Genomic DNA, 16,011 nt, shown 5'->3' with positions numbered 1-16,011 from the left:
GTAACCCTGAATTCCCTGAACAGAAGGGTCCCCAGGCCAACGTGCCTGGGATCCAAACCAAGGCGCCCAACGGGGGCACAAGTCAGTTAAGTTTGTGTGCATTTCGGGGGTGACAGGCCACTGTCAATTGTCACTTGACGGCCTGTATCGGTTCAATAGCCCTCCATATCGTGGGCCCCTCCATGCAACCCACCACATACTATATAAGGAGGGGGGGGAATAGTTATACGTTACCACCCGGAGGGGATCACACGTGCAGCAGCTCAGAACTCCTCCGCCATCTGGGCCGTGACCTTTGGAAAAAGTGGCAAGCTGTCAAACGATCCGGACACCTCGGTGTGGGTGTCAGTGGTGACTGTATGTCCATCTTCGATCGCTTCCGCGTCGTGTGCGGCTAGTGCCTCCTCTGTTAGCTGTTGACGCTGTGATGAGGACGGATGTCCGTCCACTCGGGTACTAGAAGGGTGCGGCTGCGCTGATGTACCATGTGAAGAGTGTTGTCCTGGGTCAGAAGCGTCACCTCGCTGATCCGGAGGGTTCCTGCGGTCTCCGCCGTGGCGATCTTCAAACGGGTCCTGTGAGGTCGGTGGCGTTAAAGTGACTTCCATCCATTCCTCTGCCTCTTCCGGTGAATCAAAGAAGTGGGATTTGTTGTCATGTATAATTTTGAGCCGTGCTGGGAACAGGAGTGCATATTTCATGTCTTTTTCCCTTAGTTTACGTTTCACACCCATGAAGGTGGACCTGGCGCGCTGTACCGTAGGAGTGAAATCAGGATAGACTGAGATGTTCTTGTCTTCAAAACGTATCGGCGCCTTTTCCCTGGCCGCCCTTAGGACAGTGTCACGATCTCTGTAGTGAAGAAGACGCGCGATCAGGGGACGAGGAGGCGCCCCAGGTTTTGGGGGGCGCGGTGGCATCCTATGTGCCCGCTCCACACTATATAGGGCAGTGAGGTCTTCCTGGCCCACTAACCGTCGCAGCCAGTCCTCCACAAACTGGGTAGGGTTCCTCCCCTCGCTTCTCTCCGGAATGCCTAGGATGCGGACGTTATTGCGGCGGGCACGTCCTTCGGCATCATCCACTCTATCCCACAGCTGTTTAAGCTGTTTCTCCACACCCTCCAACTTCGTGGAGTGTTCCGTCTGTTGTGGCACAAGGTCATTCAGTGTGATCTTCTGTTCCGCTACACGCTCTGCCAGCTTGTTATGGTCAGCCCTCAATAATGACAGGCCTGTCGCCATGCTGTCTATTCGTGTTTCCAGGGCTTCGCGCGTCGCGCGTATTTCATTGAGGATGAGGTCCAGCTTTGCGTCTTGGGATCCTCTTCCGGTCGGTGGGATGATGTCCACATTAGAGGAGGCCAGTGGGTCCTCAGAGCCCGTGGACTGCATGTCCGTTGCGGCTCCCTGGTCAGGAGTCCTGCCCCTGTGCTTGCCCATGGATCTCGTTAGCAGGGTGGCGCTGCACTGGGCACCTCCAAGTGCCGTTGCTTACTCTAGTGTCCAACAGAACGTAGTACCACGTCCACCGAGTGTATAGAATGCAGTGGTCAGGGAGGCAGAGATTATGCAGGGTCTATGCGCTCTGCGCTGTTGGTGGGGATTCTGTATGTCCACTGGTGGCCTAGCGGGCAGGTATGACCCCTGCGTCCAGAGTGCCAATGGAGAGGGACCGAGAGGCCCCGGGTAACATCAGTTGAGGCGCAGAACCCTAGCAGGAACACGACAGGCGGCCGTGCTGGAGTTATATGGCCAGGCTTCAAGGCATGTGTCATTCTCCTGGACAGTGGGCCGGTGTCAGCAATCCGGGCTCTCGGGGTACGTTTGCCACTACGGGGTGTCCCGTCTCAGAAATGCGTCACTTCGATGTAGGATCCCACCTCTCATGCAAGGCGCCACTGTCCCAGTCCCGAGGGCAATGCACTGCTCGGATGTGCCTGTAAAATGGCGCCGGCGAGAGACACTGCGCCTCAGATCCGACGTGCTCAAGGGGGTCCGGGTAAAGTCTGGCTCCCTGTGCCAATGGCTGGTGTTTGACAGCGCCCCACTTGCAGCCCAGGACAGCGCTGCTGAGGGCAGGCGCCGTAGTGTGGTTGGTGAGCAGGTCAGCCGATCCGGGAAGATTCCCGCGTGCCTCACGGATCCCACAGCAGGGCGGCCGGGCAGGGCTCAGTGCCAGGAAGCAGGCAGTAGGGCCACGGGCTTGCGAGGGTGTCTTTTCGCGCCCCGTTACCTCCACTGATGGCCGCAAGCACTTCCGTCCGGGGCCCCGATCGGACCACGCTGATGGTATCGGGCGAGTCGGGCAGGCCACCTACTCGAGCCCGGGGCTTCGCTTCGTCCAGAGGCCGCTGTGGGTTCCAATGTCGCAGCGCTCGTGCGCTGCGGGTCGGATGGACAGACACCGCTCCGCTGCTGTCAGTGCCCCCCCGGGGGTCTCCGGTAGCAAAATCAGGCGGGTTGCAATCTGGGGCTGCAGGATAATATGCGAGTGTTATGGGCTACGGACGGAGCTCAAGATCTACCCGTCCACCATCTTCGGCTCCAAGCCACGCCCCCCGCACCTGAGGCTCGATAACAGAGTCCTGAATGGATGGGAGGAGAGATTGGGATCCCATGAAATAATTGAATCAGGCATAGATTGTGAATAAAAGGTGTCGTTCTTTGAAAAGGGGTGAAGATGGCACCATAAGTTGGCCTGGCCCAGGTCATGTAACCACTGCCGCGTGCTGTCTGTGAGTGCGCCAGATTGGCCCTGCTGCTGGGCAGAACGGTCCCGCTGGTCATCAAACACAATATTCAACGCTCTACCCCTAGGAGTACCTGTCTATCAGAGGAGGCTGTCAAGTCAAGCACCGCTTCACGCAAGAACGCCTCTTGGCCCTCGTTGAGGACATAAATGGTAGCCAGCGTGAACGCATGTTGCACTACAGACAGAGAAAGTGCTAGAAGCCTCCCCTTTATTTCTAACACCTGAGCACCTATCACCCCGGGGAAGGAGTGGGAAATGAAAATAGCAACTCCAGCCTTTTTAGCTGGTAGGGATGAGAAGTATTGTTGTGGAAAGGTCTTAGATCGTAACCTATGTGTGTCGCTGTGCAAAAGGTGGGTTTCCTGTAGAAAGCAAATGTGGGCTTTGGTATTCTCCAAATAAGACAGGATGCTCTGTGTTTAATAGGGTTGTTGACCTCTTTCACGTTAAGAGTCAGGATTTTAATACTCATCCGGACAAGTAGGGGAGGCTTGGTGCGGAGTGAGTGCTGTGAGGCAAAGTGTGCATTCCCAGATCGGCCTATGTGTGGTAGCTTCCATAGAGTCGAAACTAGGCCAGTGTAGCGGGCGGGCGGATGGACCAGAAGTTACGAAACCAACAAGTGAAAGAAAGGAACAAAAAAACAACAACAATATAACTAAACAAAGGTGAAAAAAGTAATTTGATCAAATGTCCAGAGCTTATAGCTCCTTGAAGATCAAATGCAGGGTACTAGTGGCCATCCCCCACCCCGGCGGTTTGATAGTTGTCCAGCCATGGTCACTGCGGCATCTGGGTGTTGGGATTTATTTGTTGCGGTTTTTCGGCTGCAGGTTACTTGAGGTTCAAAAGCTTGTAGGCCATGGGAAGTGTTATCCTCCAAGTCCTCGGAATCAGCGTGACGTAAAACAAGGGCCACCTCCTGATCTATCCAAACCCCGATTGCTGTTATAGCCAAGGGTTAAGGAAGGATCAGGCGAGGGCAATAAAGCCTGCGGGGAGGGAAGGGAACTGCAGGGAAGGAGATCTGAAATGACAAACATAAATATTGTGAGACAAATCATTCACTAGTCCTTACCCGCTATACACAACTTAACACACCCCAACTCTACCCCCTTCGTAATGTCTACCTGTAAATAAATTGAAAAGACTCTGAGACGTGGAAGATACTTCTCTTCACACACACATCCGGAACTATGTTCTGCTGAATGCAATGCTATTCCCACCTGTAAGACACAATGCACAACCACCATTCAACTCGGTCCTAATACTAAGACTGCGTGAATGCATATAACACCAGATGAATAGCGTACATACCCTCCTTAGTATAGTTCTAACTGAGAGAGGGACCTCATGAAAGGAATGCGAAGGCAGCTGAAAACGTAGACAAAATAATCCTGTAAGGGTTAATTCACCCAAACTAGACTTGTAGAAACAGTACCTTACTCCGAAGAAGCACCCATGAATGGAGAAAGGAAGTAGGGACTTGTGTCCAACCTTGCACTAGTATCCACGTGCCTGTAGACCGAGTTTAGAACAACACCAAAGTAATCCTAGGTTCGGGCAGCCAGACGCCTTTCCCAAAAGCACAGCCAGTATACCAAGCCTGGTACTTGTAGCGTTTTCGTCCTCCGCAAGAGCCACTAAGACGGCTCACCAACGGAGGGCAATGCCGCAATAAACTGCACTCCTGAAACGCCTGATATATGTAACAAAAATCACTTGTCCTCTGCATGAGCTTGGAACCAGCTCAGCCAACGGGAGGGCAAGGTCGGGTCGGGCAACACTCCGTTTGATCAATAATCACTCGTCCTCCGCATGAGCTTGAAACTAGCTCAGCCAACAGAGGGCAAGTTCGGGTCGGGCAACACTCTGCTCGATCATCGAACACGTCCTCCGCATGAGTCACTTCACTCGCCAACGGAGGACACAGGGGTGGAGTGTCGGTATCGGTTAACTCACCGATCACGGAAGCCAGAAGCGCCGTCTAGAAGCTGGGGGACAAGGAATTTCCAAAGTACTGCAGCCGCAGCACTAACAACCAGAGCCGAAGTACGAGTATATCCGACACAGGTAACAGGAAGGAAATCCCCTAAGTAACTTCCCGTGTCCTGCAAGGTCCGCTGGGAAATGTAGTTTTGTTCGTGTTTCCACATCGCTGCTCATAAACTGCCTGCAGCGGCGCTTAACCGGGAACTTAACAGGAAGGGAGCATATCTGCCGGAGCTCGCCTTTGTAGGTGTGCCTCTAGGAGTATTAGATGCAAGCCGATCTGAAATAAGTAGTGATAGATTGGAAAGCCCTGCGCTTCGTCAAAGTAGACGCTGCTAGATCTTGGTAGAAAGTGGGTTTCTGGTCTTTATATTGGAAAGCTAGGTTGCTCCTGGATGCGCAGAGTATTCGCTCCTTGAGTTGATAATCGTGCACACAGGTGAGGACATCAGCAGGGGGAGCAGGAGCAGTCCTCCGAGGGTCCACTCTGTGGGTGCAGTCTAGTTTAATTGGAAAGTCATGACTTTCTCCCAGGAGTGAGCGAAACATGTCTACCACAAACCCCTCAATGTCAGCGCCCTCCTCTCCGTGCGCTATGCCGCGAGTGCGGACGTTATGCTGCTGGGACCTGTTCTCTAAATCCTCCATATGGGCCTGGAGGTCAAGAGTCTGTTCCCGTAGTCGAACCTCTTGCTACAAACTCTTGATCTCCTCATCTCTTCCAGTTTTGTGTTCCTCTAGAGTGTTCACTCTTTCCCCCAGGGAGATCACATCCCGTCGTACCTCTTGCAGGTCAGCCAAGAGGTCCCGCTTCATAGCTGACAGGTCCTCTTGAAGAGAGGCGAAGAGGGGCTCCAATAAGGTTCGCCTCACTGGGGCCTCCGCTCCCTCTATTCCCTTTGTCTCCTCCGCAGATCTCACGATGATTTGACTGTCAGGCTGCAAGCTAGTAGATTTGAGCAGTATCTCCTTTGGGGGCCGCCATTGCGGGTATCTGGGCCTCTGCGTCTATAGGAGAGGGCCTGGGAACAAATAGGGGATGCCATCGAACCGCACAGCACCCCCTCCGCCTCACAGCTTTAGAGTGCAATGCCCCAGATTGCGACCATCAGCTCCTGAAGGCAAACCCGTCCGGATCAGGCCGTAGCAGGAGCGGGCCCCAGCGCTCCCGTAGATGTGCTGTAAGGCAGCCCAGAAGGCTCCAAGCCCCGTGCTGAGCTGAGCTGTCGATCTCCGCCAGGCCACGCCCCCAGCATTGTGCTAGCCAGATGTAGGGTTATGCAAACACGAGTCGCACACCTCTCCCTGAAGCCACGGCCTCGGATAGATGTAGGGTAGTGGCCTATCCTCCACCCCCCCCCCCCTCCCCCTCCCCTTTCCCCTCCCCCTCCCCCTCCCCCCCGGCCTCCCGGGCTCCAGCGGCAGAGCTCCGTTGACAGACTCCGCCGGGCTTCAGCAGATTTGACCGGCATCCCGCTCTACGAGCTCAGGAAGGGAAAGCAGCCGGATGGCTTCAAAGCCTTCACCGGTAGCCGCCCACACACGACGCCGGATATCACACTCCTAGAGCACCTTGGTCACTGGTGTGTTCCCCGGAGGGGGTTGACAGGCTCCAGAACCCCCCTGCGCCGCAAAAATGATGGAGTTTTGCTGGGCGGGAGCAGAGACTCAGCAACACGTTTCACTGAGACAACATCTTGGCCACGCCCCCTAAGTGTGCTTTTTAATGCCTCCCATCATGTGTGGTCAGAAGTGTCGCCTGATTTATTTTCATTAAGAAAATTGCTAATGGATTCTTCAATACTTTACCTATTTGTTTCCGTCAAGATAAATTCATCACTAAATCTCCAAAGGGATTGTTTAGGGCTCGCTGGTACTGCATCCGAAGGATGCGTCCAGCTGGAGCCTTTTAGCTGCCTGACACGGGGGAATGAAGGACACGAAACTGTCACGAGTTTTTTCTCATCTGGATTCAGCTGCGTGCACGCGCACACTCACGCATGCGCACATCACAGCCACGCACATCACAGTCACAGCCATACCTCCTCCCTCCCCCCCCCCCTTCGCCGCCGCCGCCGCACCTACACACACACACACAGAGCAGGCTGTTCACAACACATGCACACGCAGGCAGACACGAGCGCACACATACAGACACACACTACACCTCCCCAGGCCCCCCCCCCGCCGCCGCCGCCGCCCACACACGAGAGTACACGCACAGACAATCCCCCCCACGCGCCCCGCCCCGCCTGCAAGCTCTCACTTACCGGCTCGGTGTGCAGGTTCCTGGGCCGTCTTTTGGCACGCCGCAGGGGTCTCCTCACCACTCGGGAGCCCCGTGTTGCCTCTGTTGCCATGCAGTCTGCCCTCGCTCTTTCGCCCGGTCTCTCTGAAGCGCCCCGGGACTTCAGCGTGGAGCCTGCATGTTTCGGACGTCCTCCTCGGCGGTTACTTCCTGTTTCTTTGACGAGCCCCGCCCACGTCCAAACAAAGGCTGCCTGACTTCCAGAGTGCGCCCGCGATGAAGAGACGGCCATTTTGTCAGCACACAAGCACCTAGCACTGTGTTTATTTGCACACTGGACTGTCACTGTGCTTTCGGTAACGACGTACAGCTTCGGAGACTGCACAGCATATTGTGGTGCACGTACAACAGACAGCTGAGTGCATAATCAATCTATGTGAGCAAAGAACATGTTTTCATAACAACAGTGCAATCTCAGTTAATTTCTGGCATTTGCTTTACATTTGTGATGAAATCATGGCAATTACGTGATTACACCGTGACCAGATCAAGTAAAGAAGCTTCTGTTCGGGTCAAAATCCCATGGCATAAACACAGGAAACAAGGTTTGCAAAGAGAACGTGTGCAGATGCTGTTCGTGCACGCGTGATTTTGCGACTTTTTCTTAGTGCAAAATATGTCCTTGTATCCAAGAATGAATGCGAGGATGTACATGGCAAACAGCTGCCAAATGCTGGACCGATGTTTTTTTGTTATTTCGTGTACTTATTGAAGAATTCCATGTATTTTTTGCAAAAGAATTTACGCAAATATCGCACACTCCTAATATTATATTACATTTCCTATTAATTATCACACACCATTTGCACACAATTGCTAAGGTTATTCTTTCTGAAGGATTTATCTTCATGTTGGGTTTTTTGTTTTCATTATGACGGAAATGAACCTCAACTACGCAGCTAGGGCATGTTTTAAAAAAAATTATTTCTGAATGCAGTGCACATTTTGTGCCTTGCTTCTCTTGGAGCGTGGGGACTCAGAGCCTACATGGAGTGGCTGTATAAAGGACATAGCACCACTTTTTATTGAATAGAAGGTCAATATTTTATTAAGCGTAACATGAGCATACGTGCATAGAGGATGGGCTGGTGGAAGGCTGGGAGAGAATTACAGGCAGGGATGCGGAGAGTTTCCCCGTGTTCGTTGATTACAGTTTCCAAGCAGCTGTGAGCACCAAGAGATTACGGTGCATCCGCTCTTGTTCCTTGTAGACTCTTACTCTAGGGCTCTCTAGTTTGCTGTCTTGCCTGTGGGCATTTGTCCCCAGCCAGATTGCATCTTTAATCTGTGTGGTTTCTGCATGTCGTAAACTCTATCCCAATATTAATAGCTTTTTCGTTTTTTTTTTCCTTTCTAATTTACATGCGCTTAATTTATTTCATGCCAGCCTTTTAAATCAGAAACGCGCTCCGATTAAGGTCCATTGAGAGCTTTACATTACTGTTGCATGTGTTGCGCTTTTAGTTGACTGTATGCAAACTTTATTAAAATAACTTCAGCCGTTCCGGCGGCTTTTCGAATTTATTTGGGGACACTGACACTAATGACTGACAGTAGTGTCAGTGAGTCAGTGCCGAGCGTCCACCGCCCAAAAGCTAGTGACGCCTGGGGCAGACTGCCCCCCCCCCCCCCGCCCCCTTAGCTACGCCACTGCTTCAGGGGCCTCTTCGGGGATGAGATACAGGATGCTCCTGCACTGATATTGACCGCTTGACCCTTGCAACATTGTAATGGCCTCTCCAGGACACACCATTTAACTGAGGAGGGTAGATTAAGTGTTATTAATCTAGTTTCCTTTTACCTATCTGCAGTATGCGGCAACAATAACATGGTTGATGGAATACTTGAATAATCTCAGAGACTGGTGATCACTTTGTCCCCAGACATGGCACAGGTGAGGGTTCTATGCTCATTACCATATGATTCACAAACTGCTGACGTGCCAAAATAGGCCAAGAATGATCTGGGGGTTTGGCTTCTTGTGATTTCTGGAGGGTGCCAAGTGCGGCATGTCAGGATTGACTGTTCTCATGAATGCAACGTCAGTGCTAATTTGCACAAGTCAGGCCTCTTTCTAGTGTGGCATGGTGGGTGAAAAACAATGGACTGGAATGGGGTCCGAGCAATGGCCAGAAGCTGAGATGAATGTAGACATTGCATCCATCACCTTGTTTTCAGCAGTTGACAGTCTTTCTGCAATATACTGTGTGAGCAGAGTCTAATTAATTCCCTCATTTCAATGTAAATTTGAGAACATCCACTTACAACTACAATGGACCTAATTTGCAATTGTGTAGCAGGTATTGCTGAACGTCCCCTGCAGTACCTTATAATCTTATGGATATCATAGGAGCACTAAAACTTGCACATATTTTTGTAGTACAGCCTTGGGTGATGAGGTACTGAGTTTTTCAGAACCAGTAGTAATCCGGTAACCCAGCGGTGTCAGGGCAACACCCAAAGACCCTGGATTCCCCTGTCTTGGCAAACAGAGACACGGGACAGTGAGTACAGAGTGCGTGCAGAGTGACAGTGCGTGCAGAGTGACAGTGAGTGCGGAGTGACAGTGAGTGCGGAGTGACAGTGAGTGCGGAGTGACAGTGCGTGCAGAGTGACAGTAAGTGCAGAGTGCGTGCAGAGTGACAGTGAGTGCAGAGTGACAGTGAGTGCAGAGTGACAGTGAGTGCAGAGTGACAGTGAGTGCAGAGTGCGTGCAGAGTGACAGTGCGTGCAGAGTGACAGTGCGTGCAGAGTGCGTGCAGAGTGACAGTGAGTGCAGAGTGCGTGCAGAGTGACAGTGAGTGCAGAGTGCGTGCAGAGTGACAGTGAGTGCAGAGTGAGTGCAGAGTAAGTGCAGAGTGACAGTGAGTGCGGAGTGACAGTGAGTGCAGAGTGACAGTGAGTGCAGAGTGACAGTGAGTGCAGAGTGACAGTGAGTGCAGAGTGACAGTGAGTGCAGAGTGACAGTGAGTGCAGAGTGCGTGCAGAAACAGTGAGTGCAGAGTGCGTGCAGAGTGACAGTGCGTGCAGAGTGACAGTGCGTGCAGAGTGCGTGCAGAGTGACAGTGCGTGCAGAGTGCGTGCAGAGTGACAGTGAGTGCAGAGTGCGTGCAGAGTGACAGTGCGTGCAGAGTGACAGTGCGTGCAGAGTGACAGTGCGTGCGGAGTGACAGTGAGTGCGGAGTGACAGTGAGTGCAGAGTGACAGTGAGTGCAGAGTGACAGTGAGTGCAGAGTGACAGTGCGTGCAGTGACAGTGCGTGCAGAGTGACAGTGCGTGCAGACTGCGTGCAGAGTGACAGTGAGTGCAGAGTGACAGTGAGTGCAGAGTGACAGTGAGTGCAGAGTGCGTGCAGAGTGACAGTGCGTGCAGAGTGCGTGCAGAGTGACAGTGAGTGCAGAGTGCGTGCAGAGTGACAGTGAGTGCAGAGTGCGTGCAGAGTGACAGTGAGTGCAGAGTGACAGTGAGTGCGGAGTGACAGTGAGTGCAGAGTGACAGTGAGTGCAGAGTGCGTGCAGAAACAGTGAGTGCAGAGTGCGTGCAGAGTGACAGTGAGTGCAGAGTGCGTGCAGAGTGACAGTGAGTGCAGAGTGACAGTGAGTGTGGAGTGACAGTGAGTGCAGAGTGACAGTGAGTGCAGAGTGACAGTGAGTGCAGAGTGACAGTGAGTACAGTCACTCAGCACCACCACATTATCACTCAGAACCACCACAGCACCACTCAGAACCACCACAGCACCACTCAGCACCACCACAGCATCACTCAGCATCACCCAGCACCACCACAGCACCACCACAGCACCACCATAGCACCACTCAGCACCACCACAGCATCACCCAGCATCACCACAGCCCCATTCAGCACCACCACAGCCCCATTCAGCACCACCACGGCATCACTCAGCACCACCACAGCACAAATATGTTCTCTCAATGTTTCAAGCTTTATTACAAATGTCACAAAAAGATGTTAATATTTCACTTCTGTTCTTGGATTTCGTTACAATAAAATACACTGAACATAATCTTCACAAAAGTTATTTACAAAAGTTTAAGCTATTGCCATTATAAATTACAATCACTTTTATTAAGTATTAAAAAAAATTAAAAGCCATTGTTATTTGTAATATCAATACATCTAAGTCACGTAAATACAAATGTTGCATTACAAATGCTATAGGTGTCACATTTGCAAAAGTTATAACTATTGGCATTGTAAATGACAAAGCTATTAATTTAGCTATTTTCAAAACCAACACATAAATGAACATTTGGTGAATTACCATTAACATATTTGACTTTTTTACTAAGATATTATTGTACTCTTTTATGCAAACAAAATTTAGATACTGCATAAATAACTTTAATAAAACATATTTTATATGTAGCTTTTTATGTAAAAAATAACTATAGCACAAAGCAAAAAACAATTGCCATTTACAATGCTAATAGCTCAAACTTAAATAATGCGAGACCTATTGCATTGCAAATGCTTGTTTTTGATAGAAGCTGGGTCAGCGATGGATAAGGTGTTGAAGAATGATCTAATATTACTCTTGGTTCAATAGAGGTTTGATCTATTCTATTTATGGCGTTACCGGTTATGAGAAGGTAATCAGTGCTTGAGTACGTGTTATGGGGCTATGAGTGGAAAGTATGATCCCTTTTTGTGGGATTCTGTGTTCTCCAGGTGTCGAATAGATTAAATTGCTTACACATATTTCTAAGGATGTTGTGTGATTTATTGGCTTGGAAAGGGCAGGGTGAATTTCTATCTAGTACTGGATCTAGAGGTAGATTGAAGTCCAACGCAAGTATGTGTGTGACTGAATCAGGGATTGTCTTTTCTGCTTTTATATGTAATCAAGAATCTTCCTTCTCTTGACTGGATGATTGATACCTTTTACATTCAAGGATATTATCGTAATATTTTGTTGGGTCGAGGTCATCGGGGATGATTATATGTGTTAACTTAAGGTTGAACGCTGTGTATACATTCCTTTGTGAATGTGTATCTCTATATCTCCTGGGGATTGTCAAACAGACATTTATAGGTCTTCTCTTGCATGGATCTAGGTATAGTATCCCTAATTAATGCTTCTTCCTGATAAAACTGACATGTTGTAATTTAACTACTGGTGGTATAGAAGTAGAAGTAATTTTACTATTGTTGGGCACTACATGTACTATCATAAACATGTAACTGCTGATCAATATTCCGATAGTAAGGCCATCTGGGTGATTGATAAAACCATAAATGACTAAAGAAACAATAATAGTAAAATAAACATAGAAATTAAGTACAAAAAACAAAAATAATAATACCATAGCTCATTCCCCCCCCCCCCCCCCCCCCCCCCTCCAAGTAAAGAACAGGCATGGTGATAATAGGAAGAACCATTCCCTCAGAAATACAAGTATAAACATTTCTAATAATCTGAAATTGCTATTTGAAGTTAAGGCTTATTCTACACCAATCTTAGATCTTGAGACCAACCTGGCCAATGGGTAAACTATTACTTGCACAAGTCAATATAAGTAGCCGACGGTATTCATTCTTATATTCGGGTAGCTCGATTTACCAATACATTTTGGGATTTTTTTTAAACAATTGTAAGAATTGTGCTATCAAGCCCCTAAGTTCTATGGGAGTACTTAATCATTTTATGCATACTTAACTGCTATTGCTCCATAAAGTTTTGAAGGAAAAACAATCTTTAGTGATCTAAGTCTATTAGCTATTTCAGCAAGAAATCTATAGGATCTTTCCATTAAGGAAGCAAGGAGCACACCAGCAATGAGACAGAAGGGCACCAGTGTGTATGGGAGACATGTATATCAGGTGACAGGGGGACTTTTCAACATTATCGTTTCTACGCTAGCAAACCTGTCAAAGTGTAACCATAATTATTTTTTTTAAAGATATGTTTATTGGTATTTAACAGTACATGAACAGAGTGTCAGGCAACCCAAGACCTTTCCAGAAGCAGGTAAGTATCAATGGTGTTTGAGCAAACATTTAGAACAGTGTAACAGAACTGCTACATATAATATTTTATATTGATAGCACGTGTCTCACATTTTCACATTATGTTATTATGTAAATATTTTTAGGATGTGGTCTATATCGCATGACCTCTTCACATGTCAATCAGAAGCGCTCTAACCCGAAGTTAGTTCTGTGAATCGGGCCCAGAGCCCCGAAATGACTCCTCTCAGGAGCTAAGAGGGGGGAGGTAGCTGGAATTATTCATAAGCAGTCAGGATCTATTCCTAGAGGAGAAATATGATATGTCTGTCCGGTAGCCAACTGTATAAAGATAAAAGAAAAAAGGAACGTAAAACTTAACTAAGGTGTCTTGTAGGGTACAGTCTTCACCTGTGAGCAGGCAGGTCATGGGTTGTGTGTTCTAGCAGTTGCTGCCCTCATGCATGCATCGTGAGGTATACGAGTGATAAGTATACAAGTCTGGGCGTGGGGATGGGGGGTGCTGTGTTTTGGATCGTGTGACATTTCGTGTATAGGCCGTATGTTCCGCCTCGTGCCATAGTACTCCTCTGTCATCAGTCCTCAGACTTTCTGTCAGTTGTTTCTCCTTCGCTCTCCCCATCTAATTCATCTCCCTGGGCTCCGTCCCCATGCTCAGCAGATCCACTCTGGTCTGTGTCAGTGTCACCGCCTGGGTGATCCCTTTTCCCCAGGATCTTTGCCCAAAGCTCGTCTGGGGGACATTGTTGGACTCCTCTGGCATCCTCTCTTCGAATGACCCTTTCCCCTTCCCTCACCCAGATCGTAACATCCCTCACCCAAGTGTCAAACACTGGGCCTTTCTCCCATTTCCATGTAACTGCTATTCTACGTTTGGCTAAGGTTAGTGTTAGGTCTATGAACCTAGTACCCACTTTACGTGTTTTAGGTCTGTGGAGCCCTCCCAAAAGGCAAGCTTCGGTGGTGAAGGGAAGGGTGTGTCCCAGCGTAGTGCGGACTTTGCTGAGGACTGTGGTTCAAAAGAACTGAATGGTAGGGCATCACATGTCATATGACAGAAATCTGCACTGGGAAGACGTCACCATGGGCACTGCTGGGGTCCCTCACCACATATCACCTGCAGTTTGTGAGGCGTGAGGTATGTCATATGTAGGAAATTAAATTGTATATAGTTTAGTCTCGTGTTGTGGGAAGCCTTTTTCGTGCCTTATCCATGCATGTGCCTGGTTAAGGCTAAATCGATCTAGTGTTCGGGATGGGTGAGGAGAGCGGCGCGAAGGACACGAACAGGACAGGTAAGAGGTTATTTTTTAGGGGGTGGGGGATTCAGAGTAGTTTTTAGGGGTGAGGGATTTGGGTTAGGTTTTAGGGGTGGGAGGGATATGGGATAGTTTTTAGGAGGTGGTGGGGTTTGGGGTTGTTTTAAGGGGTTTGGGTTAGTTTTTAGGGAGTGGTAGGGGTTCGGTTGGTTTTTAGGTGGTGGGGGGTGGGATTGTTTTTAGTGGGTGGTGGGGTTTGGGTAGTTTTAAGGAGTTTGGGTTAGTTTTTAGGGGGTGGGGGTACTGGGTAGTTTTTAGGTAGTGGGAGGGGGTCTGGTTAGTTTTTAAGGGGTGGGAGGGATTCCGTTTACCATGCATTTCTTTACCACGAAAATTTGTGGTTAAGGAATGCGTGGTAAAAAAAATTGTGCATAAGACGCAATCATTGTAACAAATGTGTTGTTGAGGTAGTAGTTGTTGAAGGGACTCTTTGTTCCAATATAGGACCCTCAGAAGTCTGCACTAGAGCTTCATAATTCAGGGACTGTCCCCTAGGTAGTGCATGTTGTTCCACCAGCTACTCAAGGGGGATGAGGGTGCCATCGAGAAGCCGCCCCTGCCGCCCTCCCCTCCTTTGTCCAATCTGAAAGATGCGCAGCAGTAAAACTGGTAACGGGTTGCATGTGGGAGGCCCACCGGTTGCAATACAGGTGCATATAGCAGGGTTCCCCAGGTCGGCGCCAGCTGCTATGCAGTGGTAGATATAATAAGGTGCTCTGGTGTGGAATAACCACATCCGAACGCAGTAAGCCAGCCAGAAGTATTCTCTAATGAGGGGCCTGGCCCATCAAGTTCGAGGTGCTTCGTCAAGCCATCTGGCTATCCACGGCAGCAGTGCTGCTTAATAATATTGTTTGAAGTCCAGTGCCCCAAGACCTCCCTTGTGTAGTGGGTGTCTTAGGACCACAAGGGACACCCTGTGACAACTGCCATCCCAGATTAGTTTGCAAAGTAAGGCATCTACTTGTTTAAACCAAGCAACAGTTATTGTTACTGGGAGGTTGGTACAAAAATATAACAGGTGAGGGAGCATCACCATTTTGGATAGTGAAATTTGTGCCATCAGTGACAGTCTATGGGATCTCCATAAAATGACGCAAGACCTGAGGGAACGAAAGGCTCCTCCCGAATTCCCTTCATGAAGATCCTACAGGCTGTGATAAATTTGAAAGCCCAGATATTTAAAGGAAGTAGGTGACCATCTAAGGCTCAAGGGAGTACATCGGCTGTGGAGTTCCTAGCACACAGGGTAACAAACATGTTTTAGTTTGATTTCGGCGTATGCCAGATATTTTCCCTAATTCCTCAAGGCTAATAATCGCGTCCTACGCTCCATTGGGGCCATCTTCTAGGTACAGAGAGAGTTCATCAGCATAAAGCAAGAACATTTTTCTGCCCGTTAACCTCAGTGCTGCTTACCCTGCCTTCTCTCTAAAAATAACCCTGCCAGAGGCTCTGTGGCCAGGGCAAAGAGTAAGGGTAACAGCGGGCTGCCCTGTCTGGTACCTCAGAATATATTGTATGTGGTGGAGACCACAGAGCTTGTCCTAACCCGGGCCATTGGACCAGTGTATAGTAAGATAAGATAACCCAATTAAGCCAATCCTCACCTAATCCCATCTTTTGCATGACTTTCACCAGGAAGTCCCA

General features: G+C 49.3%; 1 protein-coding gene across 3 annotated transcripts in view; it reads left to right on the top strand.

The window, feature by feature from the left end:
• The window catches only part of PAOX (polyamine oxidase), a 747,166-nt gene that overhangs the window by 295,746 nt on the left and 435,409 nt on the right, over nt 1-16,011 (top strand). The window lies entirely within an intron of this gene.

The sequence above is a fragment of the Lissotriton vulgaris genome, chromosome 5, assembly GCF_964263255.1.
Source record: "Lissotriton vulgaris chromosome 5, aLisVul1.2, whole genome shotgun sequence".
NCBI lineage: Eukaryota > Metazoa > Chordata > Amphibia > Caudata > Salamandridae > Lissotriton > Lissotriton vulgaris.
Note: the sequence above shows the minus strand (reverse complement) of the source record. Positions and strands in the feature narration are given on the sequence as shown.